This window comes from Carex rostrata, chromosome 18 (genome assembly GCF_964058835.1).
Source record: "Carex rostrata chromosome 18, lpCarRost1.2, whole genome shotgun sequence".
Lineage (NCBI taxonomy): Eukaryota > Viridiplantae > Streptophyta > Magnoliopsida > Poales > Cyperaceae > Carex > Carex rostrata.
In genome coordinates, this window is record NC_135935.1 from 5,917,440 (window position 1) to 5,930,079 (window position 12,640).

At 37.7% G+C, this 12,640-nt stretch overlaps 35 non-coding genes across 35 annotated transcripts; all 35 read left to right on the forward strand.

Annotated features, from left to right (window-relative positions):
• The first annotated feature begins 171 nt into the window (after positions 1–171).
• LOC144571074 (5S ribosomal RNA) lies at positions 172–290 on the forward strand. Its single transcript, XR_013517290.1, has one exon. It is a non-coding gene; the product is annotated as a 5S ribosomal RNA (ribosomal RNA).
• A 234-nt stretch (positions 291–524) lies between these two features.
• On the forward strand, positions 525–643 carry LOC144570729 (5S ribosomal RNA). Its single transcript, XR_013516983.1, has one exon. It is a non-coding gene; the product is annotated as a 5S ribosomal RNA (ribosomal RNA).
• A 239-nt stretch (positions 644–882) lies between these two features.
• Positions 883–1,001, forward strand: LOC144571075 (5S ribosomal RNA). Its single transcript, XR_013517291.1, has one exon. It is a non-coding gene; the product is annotated as a 5S ribosomal RNA (ribosomal RNA).
• A 234-nt stretch (positions 1,002–1,235) lies between these two features.
• On the forward strand, positions 1,236–1,354 carry LOC144571076 (5S ribosomal RNA). The gene has a single exon (XR_013517292.1). It is a non-coding gene; the product is annotated as a 5S ribosomal RNA (ribosomal RNA).
• A 239-nt stretch (positions 1,355–1,593) lies between these two features.
• LOC144571077 (5S ribosomal RNA) lies at positions 1,594–1,712 on the forward strand. Its single transcript, XR_013517293.1, has one exon. It is a non-coding gene; the product is annotated as a 5S ribosomal RNA (ribosomal RNA).
• Positions 1,713–1,946: 234 nt separating this feature from the next.
• LOC144571078 (5S ribosomal RNA) lies at positions 1,947–2,065 on the forward strand. Its single transcript, XR_013517294.1, has one exon. It is a non-coding gene; the product is annotated as a 5S ribosomal RNA (ribosomal RNA).
• A 234-nt stretch (positions 2,066–2,299) lies between these two features.
• Positions 2,300–2,418, forward strand: LOC144571080 (5S ribosomal RNA). Its single transcript, XR_013517296.1, has one exon. It is a non-coding gene; the product is annotated as a 5S ribosomal RNA (ribosomal RNA).
• A 239-nt stretch (positions 2,419–2,657) lies between these two features.
• Positions 2,658–2,776, forward strand: LOC144571081 (5S ribosomal RNA). Its single transcript, XR_013517297.1, has one exon. It is a non-coding gene; the product is annotated as a 5S ribosomal RNA (ribosomal RNA).
• A 239-nt stretch (positions 2,777–3,015) lies between these two features.
• LOC144571082 (5S ribosomal RNA) lies at positions 3,016–3,134 on the forward strand. Its single transcript, XR_013517298.1, has one exon. It is a non-coding gene; the product is annotated as a 5S ribosomal RNA (ribosomal RNA).
• A 239-nt stretch (positions 3,135–3,373) lies between these two features.
• On the forward strand, positions 3,374–3,492 carry LOC144571083 (5S ribosomal RNA). Its single transcript, XR_013517299.1, has one exon. It is a non-coding gene; the product is annotated as a 5S ribosomal RNA (ribosomal RNA).
• A 239-nt stretch (positions 3,493–3,731) lies between these two features.
• LOC144571084 (5S ribosomal RNA) lies at positions 3,732–3,850 on the forward strand. The gene has a single exon (XR_013517300.1). It is a non-coding gene; the product is annotated as a 5S ribosomal RNA (ribosomal RNA).
• A 224-nt stretch (positions 3,851–4,074) lies between these two features.
• LOC144571085 (5S ribosomal RNA) lies at positions 4,075–4,193 on the forward strand. The gene has a single exon (XR_013517301.1). It is a non-coding gene; the product is annotated as a 5S ribosomal RNA (ribosomal RNA).
• A 239-nt stretch (positions 4,194–4,432) lies between these two features.
• LOC144571086 (5S ribosomal RNA) lies at positions 4,433–4,551 on the forward strand. The gene has a single exon (XR_013517302.1). It is a non-coding gene; the product is annotated as a 5S ribosomal RNA (ribosomal RNA).
• Positions 4,552–4,785: 234 nt separating this feature from the next.
• LOC144571087 (5S ribosomal RNA) lies at positions 4,786–4,904 on the forward strand. Its single transcript, XR_013517303.1, has one exon. It is a non-coding gene; the product is annotated as a 5S ribosomal RNA (ribosomal RNA).
• Positions 4,905–5,143: 239 nt separating this feature from the next.
• LOC144571089 (5S ribosomal RNA) lies at positions 5,144–5,262 on the forward strand. Its single transcript, XR_013517304.1, has one exon. It is a non-coding gene; the product is annotated as a 5S ribosomal RNA (ribosomal RNA).
• Positions 5,263–5,501: 239 nt separating this feature from the next.
• On the forward strand, positions 5,502–5,620 carry LOC144571090 (5S ribosomal RNA). The gene has a single exon (XR_013517305.1). It is a non-coding gene; the product is annotated as a 5S ribosomal RNA (ribosomal RNA).
• Positions 5,621–5,859: 239 nt separating this feature from the next.
• On the forward strand, positions 5,860–5,978 carry LOC144571092 (5S ribosomal RNA). The gene has a single exon (XR_013517307.1). It is a non-coding gene; the product is annotated as a 5S ribosomal RNA (ribosomal RNA).
• A 239-nt stretch (positions 5,979–6,217) lies between these two features.
• Positions 6,218–6,336, forward strand: LOC144571093 (5S ribosomal RNA). Its single transcript, XR_013517308.1, has one exon. It is a non-coding gene; the product is annotated as a 5S ribosomal RNA (ribosomal RNA).
• Positions 6,337–6,575: 239 nt separating this feature from the next.
• On the forward strand, positions 6,576–6,694 carry LOC144571094 (5S ribosomal RNA). Its single transcript, XR_013517309.1, has one exon. It is a non-coding gene; the product is annotated as a 5S ribosomal RNA (ribosomal RNA).
• A 239-nt stretch (positions 6,695–6,933) lies between these two features.
• On the forward strand, positions 6,934–7,052 carry LOC144571095 (5S ribosomal RNA). The gene has a single exon (XR_013517310.1). It is a non-coding gene; the product is annotated as a 5S ribosomal RNA (ribosomal RNA).
• A 239-nt stretch (positions 7,053–7,291) lies between these two features.
• Positions 7,292–7,410, forward strand: LOC144571096 (5S ribosomal RNA). Its single transcript, XR_013517311.1, has one exon. It is a non-coding gene; the product is annotated as a 5S ribosomal RNA (ribosomal RNA).
• A 239-nt stretch (positions 7,411–7,649) lies between these two features.
• LOC144571097 (5S ribosomal RNA) lies at positions 7,650–7,768 on the forward strand. Its single transcript, XR_013517312.1, has one exon. It is a non-coding gene; the product is annotated as a 5S ribosomal RNA (ribosomal RNA).
• A 239-nt stretch (positions 7,769–8,007) lies between these two features.
• LOC144571098 (5S ribosomal RNA) lies at positions 8,008–8,126 on the forward strand. The gene has a single exon (XR_013517313.1). It is a non-coding gene; the product is annotated as a 5S ribosomal RNA (ribosomal RNA).
• Positions 8,127–8,365: 239 nt separating this feature from the next.
• Positions 8,366–8,484, forward strand: LOC144570536 (5S ribosomal RNA). Its single transcript, XR_013516798.1, has one exon. It is a non-coding gene; the product is annotated as a 5S ribosomal RNA (ribosomal RNA).
• A 239-nt stretch (positions 8,485–8,723) lies between these two features.
• On the forward strand, positions 8,724–8,842 carry LOC144570594 (5S ribosomal RNA). The gene has a single exon (XR_013516855.1). It is a non-coding gene; the product is annotated as a 5S ribosomal RNA (ribosomal RNA).
• Positions 8,843–9,081: 239 nt separating this feature from the next.
• Positions 9,082–9,200, forward strand: LOC144571099 (5S ribosomal RNA). The gene has a single exon (XR_013517314.1). It is a non-coding gene; the product is annotated as a 5S ribosomal RNA (ribosomal RNA).
• Positions 9,201–9,439: 239 nt separating this feature from the next.
• LOC144570664 (5S ribosomal RNA) lies at positions 9,440–9,558 on the forward strand. The gene has a single exon (XR_013516922.1). It is a non-coding gene; the product is annotated as a 5S ribosomal RNA (ribosomal RNA).
• Positions 9,559–9,797: 239 nt separating this feature from the next.
• LOC144571100 (5S ribosomal RNA) lies at positions 9,798–9,916 on the forward strand. The gene has a single exon (XR_013517315.1). It is a non-coding gene; the product is annotated as a 5S ribosomal RNA (ribosomal RNA).
• Positions 9,917–10,155: 239 nt separating this feature from the next.
• Positions 10,156–10,274, forward strand: LOC144571101 (5S ribosomal RNA). The gene has a single exon (XR_013517316.1). It is a non-coding gene; the product is annotated as a 5S ribosomal RNA (ribosomal RNA).
• Positions 10,275–10,513: 239 nt separating this feature from the next.
• Positions 10,514–10,632, forward strand: LOC144570553 (5S ribosomal RNA). The gene has a single exon (XR_013516815.1). It is a non-coding gene; the product is annotated as a 5S ribosomal RNA (ribosomal RNA).
• A 239-nt stretch (positions 10,633–10,871) lies between these two features.
• On the forward strand, positions 10,872–10,990 carry LOC144571103 (5S ribosomal RNA). Its single transcript, XR_013517318.1, has one exon. It is a non-coding gene; the product is annotated as a 5S ribosomal RNA (ribosomal RNA).
• A 239-nt stretch (positions 10,991–11,229) lies between these two features.
• LOC144571104 (5S ribosomal RNA) lies at positions 11,230–11,348 on the forward strand. Its single transcript, XR_013517319.1, has one exon. It is a non-coding gene; the product is annotated as a 5S ribosomal RNA (ribosomal RNA).
• Positions 11,349–11,587: 239 nt separating this feature from the next.
• On the forward strand, positions 11,588–11,706 carry LOC144571105 (5S ribosomal RNA). Its single transcript, XR_013517320.1, has one exon. It is a non-coding gene; the product is annotated as a 5S ribosomal RNA (ribosomal RNA).
• Positions 11,707–11,945: 239 nt separating this feature from the next.
• On the forward strand, positions 11,946–12,064 carry LOC144571106 (5S ribosomal RNA). The gene has a single exon (XR_013517321.1). It is a non-coding gene; the product is annotated as a 5S ribosomal RNA (ribosomal RNA).
• A 239-nt stretch (positions 12,065–12,303) lies between these two features.
• LOC144570554 (5S ribosomal RNA) lies at positions 12,304–12,422 on the forward strand. The gene has a single exon (XR_013516816.1). It is a non-coding gene; the product is annotated as a 5S ribosomal RNA (ribosomal RNA).
• The last annotated feature ends 218 nt before the right edge of the window (positions 12,423–12,640 follow it).

The following is a 12,640-nucleotide window of genomic DNA, read 5'->3' on the forward strand; positions in this document are numbered from 1 at the left end:
TGAGCGCACGAGGCGGTTGTCTCGGAGTTTTATCGAATTATGGAATTTTAACTTGTAAATTAAATTAAATTAAATTAAATTAGTTAGATAATTTTTGATGAAATTAAATCGGTTTTTAAATTAAAATAGTCGTTATTTGCGTTTAAGTAGAGGTTTGAGTCATTCTATAACGGATGCGATCATACCAGCACTAAAGCACCGGATCCCATCGGAACTCCGCAGTTAAGCGTGCTTGGGCAGGAGTAGTACTAGGATGGGTGACCTCCTGGGAAGTCCCTGTGTTGCATTCCTTTTTATTTTATTTTATTTTATTTTTTGTTGCCGCGCGTCGCACCCGCAAATGGCGTAATTCTGTATATGAGCGCACGAGGCGGTTGTCTCGGAGTTTTATCGAATTATGGAATTTTAACTTGTAAATTAAATTAAATTAAATTAGTTAGATAATTTTTGATGAAATTAAATCGGTTTTTAAATTAAAATAGTCGTTATTTGCGTTTAAGTAGAGGTTTGAGTCATTCTATAACGGATGCGATCATACCAGCACTAAAGCACCGGATCCCATCGGAACTCCGCAGTTAAGCGTGCTTCGGCAGGAGTAGTACTAGGATGGGTGACCTCCTGGGAAGTCCCTGTGTTGCATTCCTTTTTATTTTATTTTATTTTATTTTTTGTTGCCGCGCGTCGCACCCGCAAATGGCGTAATTCTGTATATGAGCGCACGAGGCGGTTGTCTCGGAGTTTTATCGAATTATGGAATTTTAACTTGTAAATTAAATTAAATTAAATTAAATTAGTTAGATAATTTTTGATGAAATTAAATCGGTTTTTAAATTAAAATAGTCGTTATTTGCGTTTAAGTAGAGGTTTGAGTCATTCTATAACGGATGCGATCATACCAGCACTAAAGCACCGGATCCCATCGGAACTCCGCAGTTAAGCGTGCTTGGGCAGGAGTAGTACTAGGATGGGTGACCTCCTGGGAAGTCCCTGTGTTGCATTCCTTTTTATTTTATTTTATTTTATTTTTTGTTGCCGCGCGTCGCACCCGCAAATGGCGTAATTCTGTATATGAGCGCACGAGGCGGTTGTCTCGGAGTTTTATCGAATTATGGAATTTTAACTTGTAAATTAAATTAAATTAAATTAGTTAGATAATTTTTGATGAAATTAAATCGGTTTTTAAATTAAAATAGTCGTTATTTGCGTTTAAGTAGAGGTTTGAGTCATTCTATAACGGATGCGATCATACCAGCACTAAAGCACCGGATCCCATCGGAACTCCGCAGTTAAGCGTGCTTGGGCAGGAGTAGTACTAGGATGGGTGACCTCCTGGGAAGTCCCTGTGTTGCATTCCTTTTTATTTTATTTTATTTTATTTTTTGTTGCCGCGCGTCGCACCCGCAAATGGCGTAATTCTGTATATGAGCGCACGAGGCGGTTGTCTCGGAGTTTTATCGAATTATGGAATTTTAACTTGTAAATTAAATTAAATTAAATTAAATTAGTTAGATAATTTTTGATGAAATTAAATCGGTTTTTAAATTAAAATAGTCGTTATTTGCGTTTAAGTAGAGGTTTGAGTCATTCTATAACGGATGCGATCATACCAGCACTAAAGCACCGGATCCCATCGGAACTCCGCAGTTAAGCGTGCTTGGGCAGGAGTAGTACTAGGATGGGTGACCTCCTGGGAAGTCCCTGTGTTGCATTCCTTTTTATTTTATTTTATTTTATTTTTTGTTGCCGCGCGTCGCACCCGCAAATGGCGTAATTCTGTATATGAGCGCACGAGGCGGTTGTCTCGGAGTTTTATCGAATTATGGAATTTTAACTTGTAAATTAAATTAAATTAAATTAGTTAGATAATTTTTGATGAAATTAAATCGGTTTTTAAATTAAAATAGTCGTTATTTGCGTTTAAGTAGAGGTTTGAGTCATTCTATAACGGATGCGATCATACCAGCACTAAAGCACCGGATCCCATCGGAACTCCGCAGTTAAGCGTGCTTGGGCAGGAGTAGTACTAGGATGGGTGACCTCCTGGGAAGTCCCTGTGTTGCATTCCTTTTTATTTTATTTTATTTTATTTTTTGTTGCCGCGCGTCGCACCCGCAAATGGCGTAATTCTGTATATGAGCGCACGAGGCGGTTGTCTCGGAGTTTTATCGAATTATGGAATTTTAACTTGTAAATTAAATTAAATTAAATTAGTTAGATAATTTTTGATGAAATTAAATCGGTTTTTAAATTAAAATAGTCGTTATTTGCGTTTAAGTAGAGGTTTGAGTCATTCTATAACGGATGCGATCATACCAGCACTAAAGCACCGGATCCCATCGGAACTCCGCAGTTAAGCGTGCTTGGGCAGGAGTAGTACTAGGATGGGTGACCTCCTGGGAAGTCCCTGTGTTGCATTCCTTTTTATTTTATTTTATTTTATTTTTTGTTGCCGCGCGTCGCACCCGCAAATGGCGTAATTCTGTATATGAGCGCACGAGGCGGTTGTCTCGGAGTTTTATCGAATTATGGAATTTTAACTTGTAAGTTAAATTAAATTAAATTAAATTAGTTAGATAATTTTTGATGAAATTAAATCGGTTTTTAAATTAAAATAGTCGTTATTTGCGTTTAAGTAGAGGTTTGAGTCATTCTATAACGGATGCGATCATACCAGCACTAAAGCACCGGATCCCATCGGAACTCCGCAGTTAAGCGTGCTTGGGCAGGAGTAGTACTAGGATGGGTGACCTCCTGGGAAGTCCCTGTGTTGCATTCCTTTTTATTTTATTTTATTTTATTTTTTGTTGCCGCGCCTCGCACCCGCAAATGGCGTAATTCTGTATATGAGCGCACGAGGCGGTTGTCTCGGAGTTTTATCGAATTATGGAATTTTAACTTGTAAATTAAATTAAATTAAATTAAATTAGTTAGATAATTTTTGATGAAATTAAATCGGTTTTTAAATTAAAATAGTCGTTATTTGCGTTTAAGTAGAGGTTTGAGTCATTCTATAACGGATGCGATCATACCAGCACTAAAGCACCGGATCCCATCGGAACTCCGCAGTTAAGCGTGCTTGGGCAGGAGTAGTACTAGGATGGGTGACCTCCTGGGAAGTCCCTGTGTTGCATTCCTTTTTATTTTATTTTATTTTATTTTTTGTTGCCGCGCGTCGCACCCGCAAATGGCGTAATTCTGTATATGAGCGCACGAGGCGGTTGTCTCGGAGTTTTATCGAATTATGGAATTTTAACTTGTAAATTAAATTAAATTAAATTAAATTAGTTAGATAATTTTTGATGAAATTAAATCGGTTTTTAAATTAAAATAGTCGTTATTTGCGTTTAAGTAGAGGTTTGAGTCATTCTATAACGGATGCGATCATACCAGCACTAAAGCACCGGATCCCATCGGAACTCCGCAGTTAAGCGTGCTTGGGCAGGAGTAGTACTAGGATGGGTGACCTCCTGGGAAGTCCCTGTGTTGCATTCCTTTTTATTTTATTTTATTTTATTTTTTGTTGCCGCGCGTCGCACCCGCAAATGGCGTAATTCTGTATATGAGCGCACGAGGCGGTTGTCTCAGAGTTTTATCGAATTATGGAATTTTAACTTGTAAATTAAATTAAACTAAATTAAATTAGTTAGATAATTTTTGATGAAATTAAATCGGTTTTTAAATTAAAATAGTCGTTATTTGCGTTTAAGTAGAGGTTTGAGTCATTCTATAACGGATGCGATCATACCAGCACTAAAGCACCGGATCCCATCGGAACTCCGCAGTTAAGCGTGCTTGGGCAGGAGTAGTACTAGGATGGGTGACCTCCTGGGAAGTCCCTGTGTTGCATTCCTTTTTATTTTTTCTTGCCGCGCGTCGCACCCGCAAATGGCGTAATTCTGTATATGAGCGCACGAGGCGGTTGTCTCGGAGTTTTATCGAATTATGGAATTTTAACTTGTAAATTAAATTAAATTAAATTAAATTAGTTAGATAATTTTTGATGAAATTAAATCGGTTTTTAAATTAAAATAGTCGTTATTTGCGTTTAAGTAGAGGTTTGAGTCATTCTATAACGGATGCGATCATACCAGCACTAAAGCACCGGATCCCATCGGAACTCCGCAGTTAAGCGTGCTTGGGCAGGAGTAGTACTAGGATGGGTGACCTCCTGGGAAGTCCCTGTGTTGCATTCCTTTTTATTTTATTTTATTTTATTTTTTGTTGCCGCGCGTCGCACCCGCAAATGGCGTAATTCTGTATATGAGCGCACGAGGCGGTTGTCTCGGAGTTTTATCGAATTATGGAATTTTAACTTGTAAATTAAATTAAATTAAATTAAATTAGTTAGATAATTTTTGATGAAATTAAATCGGTTTTTAAATTAAAATAGTCGTTATTTGCGTTTAAGTAGAGGTTTGAGTCATTCTATAACGGATGCGATCATACCAGCACTAAAGCACCGGATCCCATCGGAACTCCGCAGTTAAGCGTGCTTGGGCAGGAGTAGTACTAGGATGGGTGACCTCCTGGGAAGTCCCTGTGTTGCATTCCTTTTTATTTTATTTTATTTTATTTTTTGTTGCCGCGCGTCGCACCCGCAAATGGCGTAATTCTGTATATGAGCGCACGAGGCGGTTGTCTCGGAGTTTTATCGAATTATGGAATTTTAACTTGTAAATTAAATTAAATTAAATTAGTTAGATAATTTTTGATGAAATTAAATCGGTTTTTAAATTAAAATAGTCGTTATTTGCGTTTAAGTAGAGGTTTGAGTCATTCTATAACGGATGCGATCATACCAGCACTAAAGCACCGGATCCCATCGGAACTCCGCAGTTAAGCGTGCTTGGGCAGGAGTAGTACTAGGATGGGTGACCTCCTGGGAAGTCCCTGTGTTGCATTCCTTTTTATTTTATTTTATTTTATTTTTTGTTGCCGCGCGTCGCACCCGCAAATGGCGTAATTCTGTATATGAGCGCACGAGGCGGTTGTCTCGGAGTTTTATCGAATTATGGAATTTTAACTTGTAAGTTAAATTAAATTAAATTAAATTAGTTAGATAATTTTTGATGAAATTAAATCGGTTTTTAAATTAAAATAGTCGTTATTTGCGTTTAAGTAGAGGTTTGAGTCATTCTATAACGGATGCGATCATACCAGCACTAAAGCACCGGATCCCATCGGAACTCCGCAGTTAAGCGTGCTTGGGCAGGAGTAGTACTAGGATGGGTGACCTCCTGGGAAGTCCCTGTGTTGCATTCCTTTTTATTTTATTTTATTTTATTTTTTGTTGCCGCGCGTCGCACCCGCAAATGGCGTAATTCTGTATATGAGCGCACGAGGCGGTTGTCTCGGAGTTTTATCGAATTATGGAATTTTAACTTGTAAGTTAAATTAAATTAAATTAAATTAGTTAGATAATTTTTGATGAAATTAAATCGGTTTTTAAATTAAAATAGTCGTTATTTGCGTTTAAGTAGAGGTTTGAGTCATTCTATAACGGATGCGATCATACCAGCACTAAAGCACCGGATCCCATCGGAACTCCGCAGTTAAGCGTGCTTGGGCAGGAGTAGTACTAGGATGGGTGACCTCCTGGGAAGTCCCTGTGTTGCATTCCTTTTTATTTTATTTTATTTTATTTTTTGTTGCCGCGCCTCGCACCCGCAAATGGCGTAATTCTGTATATGAGCGCACGAGGCGGTTGTCTCGGAGTTTTATCGAATTATGGAATTTTAACTTGTAAATTAAATTAAATTAAATTAAATTAGTTAGATAATTTTTGATGAAATTAAATCGGTTTTTAAATTAAAATAGTCGTTATTTGCGTTTAAGTAGAGGTTTGAGTCATTCTATAACGGATGCGATCATACCAGCACTAAAGCACCGGATCCCATCGGAACTCCGCAGTTAAGCGTGCTTGGGCAGGAGTAGTACTAGGATGGGTGACCTCCTGGGAAGTCCCTGTGTTGCATTCCTTTTTATTTTATTTTATTTTATTTTTTGTTGCCGCGCGTCGCACCCGCAAATGGCGTAATTCTGTATATGAGCGCACGAGGCGGTTGTCTCGGAGTTTTATCGAATTATGGAATTTTAACTTGTAAATTAAATTAAATTAAATTAAATTAGTTAGATAATTTTTGATGAAATTAAATCGGTTTTTAAATTAAAATAGTCGTTATTTGCGTTTAAGTAGAGGTTTGAGTCATTCTATAACGGATGCGATCATACCAGCACTAAAGCACCGGATCCCATCGGAACTCCGCAGTTAAGCGTGCTTGGGCAGGAGTAGTACTAGGATGGGTGACCTCCTGGGAAGTCCCTGTGTTGCATTCCTTTTTATTTTATTTTATTTTATTTTTTGTTGCCGCGCGTCGCACCCGCAAATGGCGTAATTCTGTATATGAGCGCACGAGGCGGTTGTCTCGGAGTTTTATCGAATTATGGAATTTTAACTTGTAAATTAAATTAAATTAAATTAAATTAGTTAGATAATTTTTGATGAAATTAAATCGGTTTTTAAATTAAAATAGTCGTTATTTGCGTTTAAGTAGAGGTTTGAGTCATTCTATAACGGATGCGATCATACCAGCACTAAAGCACCGGATCCCATCGGAACTCCGCAGTTAAGCGTGCTTGGGCAGGAGTAGTACTAGGATGGGTGACCTCCTGGGAAGTCCCTGTGTTGCATTCCTTTTTATTTTATTTTATTTTATTTTTTGTTGCCGCGCGTCGCACCCGCAAATGGCGTAATTCTGTATATGAGCGCACGAGGCGGTTGTCTCGGAGTTTTATCGAATTATGGAATTTTAACTTGTAAATTAAATTAAATTAAATTAAATTAGTTAGATAATTTTTGATGAAATTAAATCGGTTTTTAAATTAAAATAGTCGTTATTTGCGTTTAAGTAGAGGTTTGAGTCATTCTATAACGGATGCGATCATACCAGCACTAAAGCACCGGATCCCATCGGAACTCCGCAGTTAAGCGTGCTTGGGCAGGAGTAGTACTAGGATGGGTGACCTCCTGGGAAGTCCCTGTGTTGCATTCCTTTTTATTTTATTTTATTTTATTTTTTGTTGCCGCGCGTCGCACCCGCAAATGGCGTAATTCTGTATATGAGCGCACGAGGCGGTTGTCTCAGAGTTTTATCGAATTATGGAATTTTAACTTGTAAATTAAATTAAACTAAATTAAATTAGTTAGATAATTTTTGATGAAATTAAATCGGTTTTTAAATTAAAATAGTCGTTATTTGCGTTTAAGTAGAGGTTTGAGTCATTCTATAACGGATGCGATCATACCAGCACTAAAGCACCGGATCCCATCGGAACTCCGCAGTTAAGCGTGCTTGGGCAGGAGTAGTACTAGGATGGGTGACCTCCTGGGAAGTCCCTGTGTTGCATTCCTTTTTATTTTATTTTATTTTATTTTTTGTTGCCGCGCGTCGCACCCGCAAATGGCGTAATTCTGTATATGAGCGCACGAGGCGGTTGTCTCGGAGTTTTATCGAATTATGGAATTTTAACTTGTAAATTAAATTAAATTAAATTAAATTAGTTAGATAATTTTTGATGAAATTAAATCGGTTTTTAAATTAAAATAGTCGTCATTTGCGTTTAAGTAGAGGTTTGAGTCATTCTATAACGGATGCGATCATACCAGCACTAAAGCACCGGATCCCATCGGAACTCCGCAGTTAAGCGTGCTTGGGCAGGAGTAGTACTAGGATGGGTGACCTCCTGGGAAGTCCCTGTGTTGCATTCCTTTTTATTTTATTTTATTTTATTTTTTGTTGCCGCGCGTCGCACCCGCAAATAGCGTAATTCTGTATATGAGCGCACGAGGCGGTTGTCTCGGAGTTTTATCGAATTATGGAATTTTAACTTGTAAATTAAATTAAATTAAATTAAATTAGTTAGATAATTTTTGATGAAATTAAATCGGTTTTTAAATTAAAATAGTCGTTATTTGCGTTTAAGTAGAGGTTTGAGTCATTCTATAACGGATGCGATCATACCAGCACTAAAGCACCGGATCCCATCGGAACTCCGCAGTTAAGCGTGCTTGGGCAGGAGTAGTACTAGGATGGGTGACCTCCTGGGAAGTCCCTGTGTTGCATTCCTTTTTATTTTATTTTATTTTATTTTTTGTTGCCGCGCGTCGCACCCGCAAATGGCGTAATTCTGTATATGAGCGCACGAGGCGGTTGTCTCGGAGTTTTATCGAATTATGGAATTTTAACTTGTAAGTTAAATTAAATTAAATTAAATTAGTTAGATAATTTTTGATGAAATTAAATCGGTTTTTAAATTAAAATAGTCGTTATTTGCGTTTAAGTAGAGGTTTGAGTCATTCTATAACGGATGCGATCATACCAGCACTAAAGCACCGGATCCCATCGGAACTCCGCAGTTAAGCGTGCTTGGGCAGGAGTAGTACTAGGATGGTTGACCTCCTGGGAAGTCCCTGTGTTGCATTCCTTTTTATTTTATTTTATTTTATTTTTTGTTGCCGCGCGTCGCACCCGCAAATGGCGTAATTCTGTATATGAGCGCACGAGGCGGTTGTCTCGGAGTTTTATCGAATTATGGAATTTTAACTTGTAAATTAAATTAAATTAAATTAAATTAGTTAGATAATTTTTGATGAAATTAAATCGGTTTTTAAATTAAAATAGTCGTTATTTGCGTTTAAGTAGAGGTTTGAGTCATTCTATAACGGATGCGATCATACCAGCACTAAAGCACCGGATCCCATCGGAACTCCGCAGTTAAGCGTGCTTGGGCAGGAGTAGTACTAGGATGGGTGACCTCCTGGGAAGTCCCTGTGATGCATTCCTTTTTATTTTATTTTATTTTATTTTTTGTTGCCGCGCGTCGCACCCGCAAATGGCGTAATTCTGTATATGAGCGCACGAGGCGGTTGTCTCGGAGTTTTATCGAATTATGGAATTTTAACTTGTAAATTAAATTAAATTAAATTAAATTAGTTAGATAATTTTTGATGAAATTAAATCGGTTTTTAAATTAAAATAGTCGTTATTTGCGTTTAAGTAGAGGTTTGAGTCATTCTATAACGGATGCGATCATACCAGCACTAAAGCACCGGATCCCATCGGAACTCCGCAGTTAAGCGTGCTTGGGCAGGAGTAGTACTAGGATGGGTGACCTCCTGGGAAGTCCCTGTGTTGCATTCCTTTTTATTTTATTTTATTTTATTTTTTGTTGCCGCGCGTCGCACCCGCAAATGGCGTAATTCTGTATATGAGCGCACGAGGCGGTTGTCTCGGAGTTTTATCGAATTATGGAATTTTAACTTGTAAATTAAATTAAATTAAATTAAATTAGTTAGATAATTTTTGATGAAATTAAATCGGTTTTTAAATTAAAATAGTCGTTATTTGCGTTTAAGTAGAGGTTTGAGTCATTCTATAACGGATGCGATCATACCAGCACTAAATCACCGGATCCCATCGGAACTCCGCAGTTAAGCGTGCTTGGGCAGGAGTAGTACTAGGATGGGTGACCTCCTGCGAAGTCCCTGTGTTGCATTCCTTTTTATTTTATTTTATTTTATTTTTTGTTGCCGCGCGTCGCACCCGCAAATGGCGTAATTCTGTATATGAGCGCACGAGGCGGTTGTCTCGGAGTTTTATCGAATTATGGAATTTTAACTTGTAAATTAAATTAAATTAAATTAAATTAGTTAGATAATTTTTGATGAAATTAAATCGGTTTTTAAATTAAAATAGTCGTTATTTGCGTTTAAGTAGAGGTTTGAGTCATTCTATAACGGATGCGATCATACCAGCACTAAAGCACCGGATCCCATCGGAACTCCGCAGTTAAGCGTGCTTGGGCAGGAGTAGTACTAGGATGGGTGACCTCCTGGGAAGTCCCTGTGTTGCATTCCTTTTTATTTTATTTTATTTTATTTTTTGTTGCCGCGCGTCGCACCCGCAAATGGCGTAATTCTGTATATGAGCGCACGAGGCGGTTGTCTCGGAGTTTTATCGAATTATGGAATTTTAACTTGTAAATTAAATTAAATTAAATTAAATTAGTTAGATAATTTTTGATGAAATTAAATCGGTTTTTAAATTAAAATAGTCGTTATTTGCGTTTAAGTAGAGGTTTGAGTCATTCTATAACGGATGCGATCATACCAGCACTAAAGCACCGGATCCCATCGGAACTCCGCAGTTAAGCGTGCTTGGGCAGGAGTAGTACTAGGATGGGTGACCTCCTGGGAAGTCCCTGTGTTGCATTCCTTTTTATTTTATTTTATTTTATTTTTTGTTGCCGCGCGTCGCACCCGCAAATGGCGTAATTCTGTATATGAGCGCACGAGGCGGTTGTCTCGGAGTTTTATCGAATTATGGAATTTTAACTTGTAAATTAAATTAAATTAAATTAAATTAGTTAGATAATTTTTGATGAAATTAAATCGGTTTTTAAATTAAAATAGTCGTTATTTGCGTTTAAGTAGAGGTTTGAGTCATTCTATAACGGATGCGATCATACCAGCACTAAAGCACCGGATCCCATCGGAACTCCGCAGTTAAGCGTGCTTGGGCAGGAGTAGTACTAGGAAGGGTGACCTCCTGGGAAGTCCCTGTGTTGCATTCCTTTTTATTTTATTTTATTTTATTTTTTGTTGCCGCGCGTCGCACCCGCAAATGGCGTAATTCTGTATATGAGCGCACGAGGCGGTTGTCTCGGAGTTTTATCGAATTATGGAATTTTAACTTGTAAATTAAATTCAATTAAATTAAATTAGTTAGATAATTTTTGATGAAATTAAATCGGTTTTTAAATTAAAATAGTCGTTATTTGCGTTTAAGTAGAGGTTTGAGTCATTCTATAACGGATGCGATCATACCAGCACTAAAGCACCGGATCCCATCGGAACTCCGCAGTTAAGCGTGCTTGGGCAGGAGTAGTACTAGGATGGGTGACCTCCTGGGAAGTCCCTGTGTTGCATTCCTTTTTATTTTATTTTATTTTATTTTTTGTTGCCGCGCGTCGCACCCGCAAATGGCGTAATTCTGTATATGAGCGCACGAGGCGGTTGTCTCGGAGTTTTATCGAATTATGGAATTTTAACTTGTAAATTAAATTAAATTAAATTAAATTAGTTAGATAATTTTTGATGAAATTAAATCGGTTTTTAAATTAAAATAGTCGTTATTTGCGTTTAAGTAGAGGTTTGAGTCATTCTATAACGGATGCGATCATACCAGCACTAAAGCACCGGATCCCATCGGAACTCCGCAGTTAAGCGTGCTTGGGCAGGAGTAGTACTAGGATGGGTGACCTCCTGGGAAGTCCCTGTGTTGCATTCCTTTTTATTTTATTTTATTTTATTTTTTGTTGCCGCGCGTCGCACCCGCAAATGGCGTAATTCTGTATATGAGCGCACGAGGCGGTTGTCTCGGAGTTTTATCGAATTATGGAATTTTAACTTGTAAATTAAATTAAATTAAATTAAATTAGTTAGATAATTTTTGATGAAATTAAATCGGTTTTTAAATTAAAATAGTCGTTATTTGCGTTTAAGTAGAGGTTTGAGTCATTCTATAACGGATGCGATCATACCAGCACTAAAGCACCGGATCCCATCGGAACTCCGCAGTTAAGCGTGCTTGGGCAGGAGTAGTACTAGGATGGGTGACCTCCTGGGAAGTCCCTGTGTTGCATTCCTTTTTATTTTATTTTATTTTATTTTTTGTTGCCGCGCGTCGCACCCGCAAATGGCGTAATTCTGTATATGAGCGCACGAGGCGGTTGTCTCGGAGTTTTATCGAATTATGGAATTTTAACTTGTAAATTAAATTAAATTAAATTAAATTAGTTAGATAATTTTTGATGAAATTAAATCGGTTTTTAAATTAAAATAGTCGTCATTTGCGTTTAAGTAGAGGTTTGAGTCATTCTATAACGGATGCGATCATACCAGCACTAAAGCACCGGATCCCATCGGAACTCCGCAGTTAAGCGTGCTTGGGCAGGAGTAGTACTAGGATGGGTGACCTCCTGGGAAGTCCCTGTGTTGCATTCCTTTTTATTTTATTTTATTTTATTTTTTGTTGCCGCGCGTCGCACCCGCAAATGGCGTAATTCTGTATATGAGCGCACGAGGCGGTTGTCTCGGAGTTTTATCGAATTATGGAATTTTAACTTGTAAATTAAATTAAATTAAATTAAATTAGTTAGATAATTTTTGATGAAATTAAATCGGTTTTTAAATTAAAATAGTCGTTATTTGCGTTTAAGTAGAGGTTTGAGTCATTCTATAACGGATGCGATCATACCAGCACTAAAGCACCGGATCCCATCGGAACTCCGCAGTTAAGCGTGCTTGGGCAGGAGTAGTACTAGGAAGGGTGACCTCCTGGGAAGTCCCTGTGTTGCATTCCTTTTTATTTTATTTTATTTTATTTTTTGTTGCCGCGCGTCGCACCCGCAAATGGCGTAATTCTGTATATGAGCGCACGAGGCGGTTGTCTCGGAGTTTTATCGAATTATGGAATTTTAACTTGTAAATTAAATTAAATTAAATTAAATTAGTTAGATAATTTTTGATGAAATTAAATCGGTTTTTAAATTAAAATAGTCGTTATTTGCGTTTAAGTAG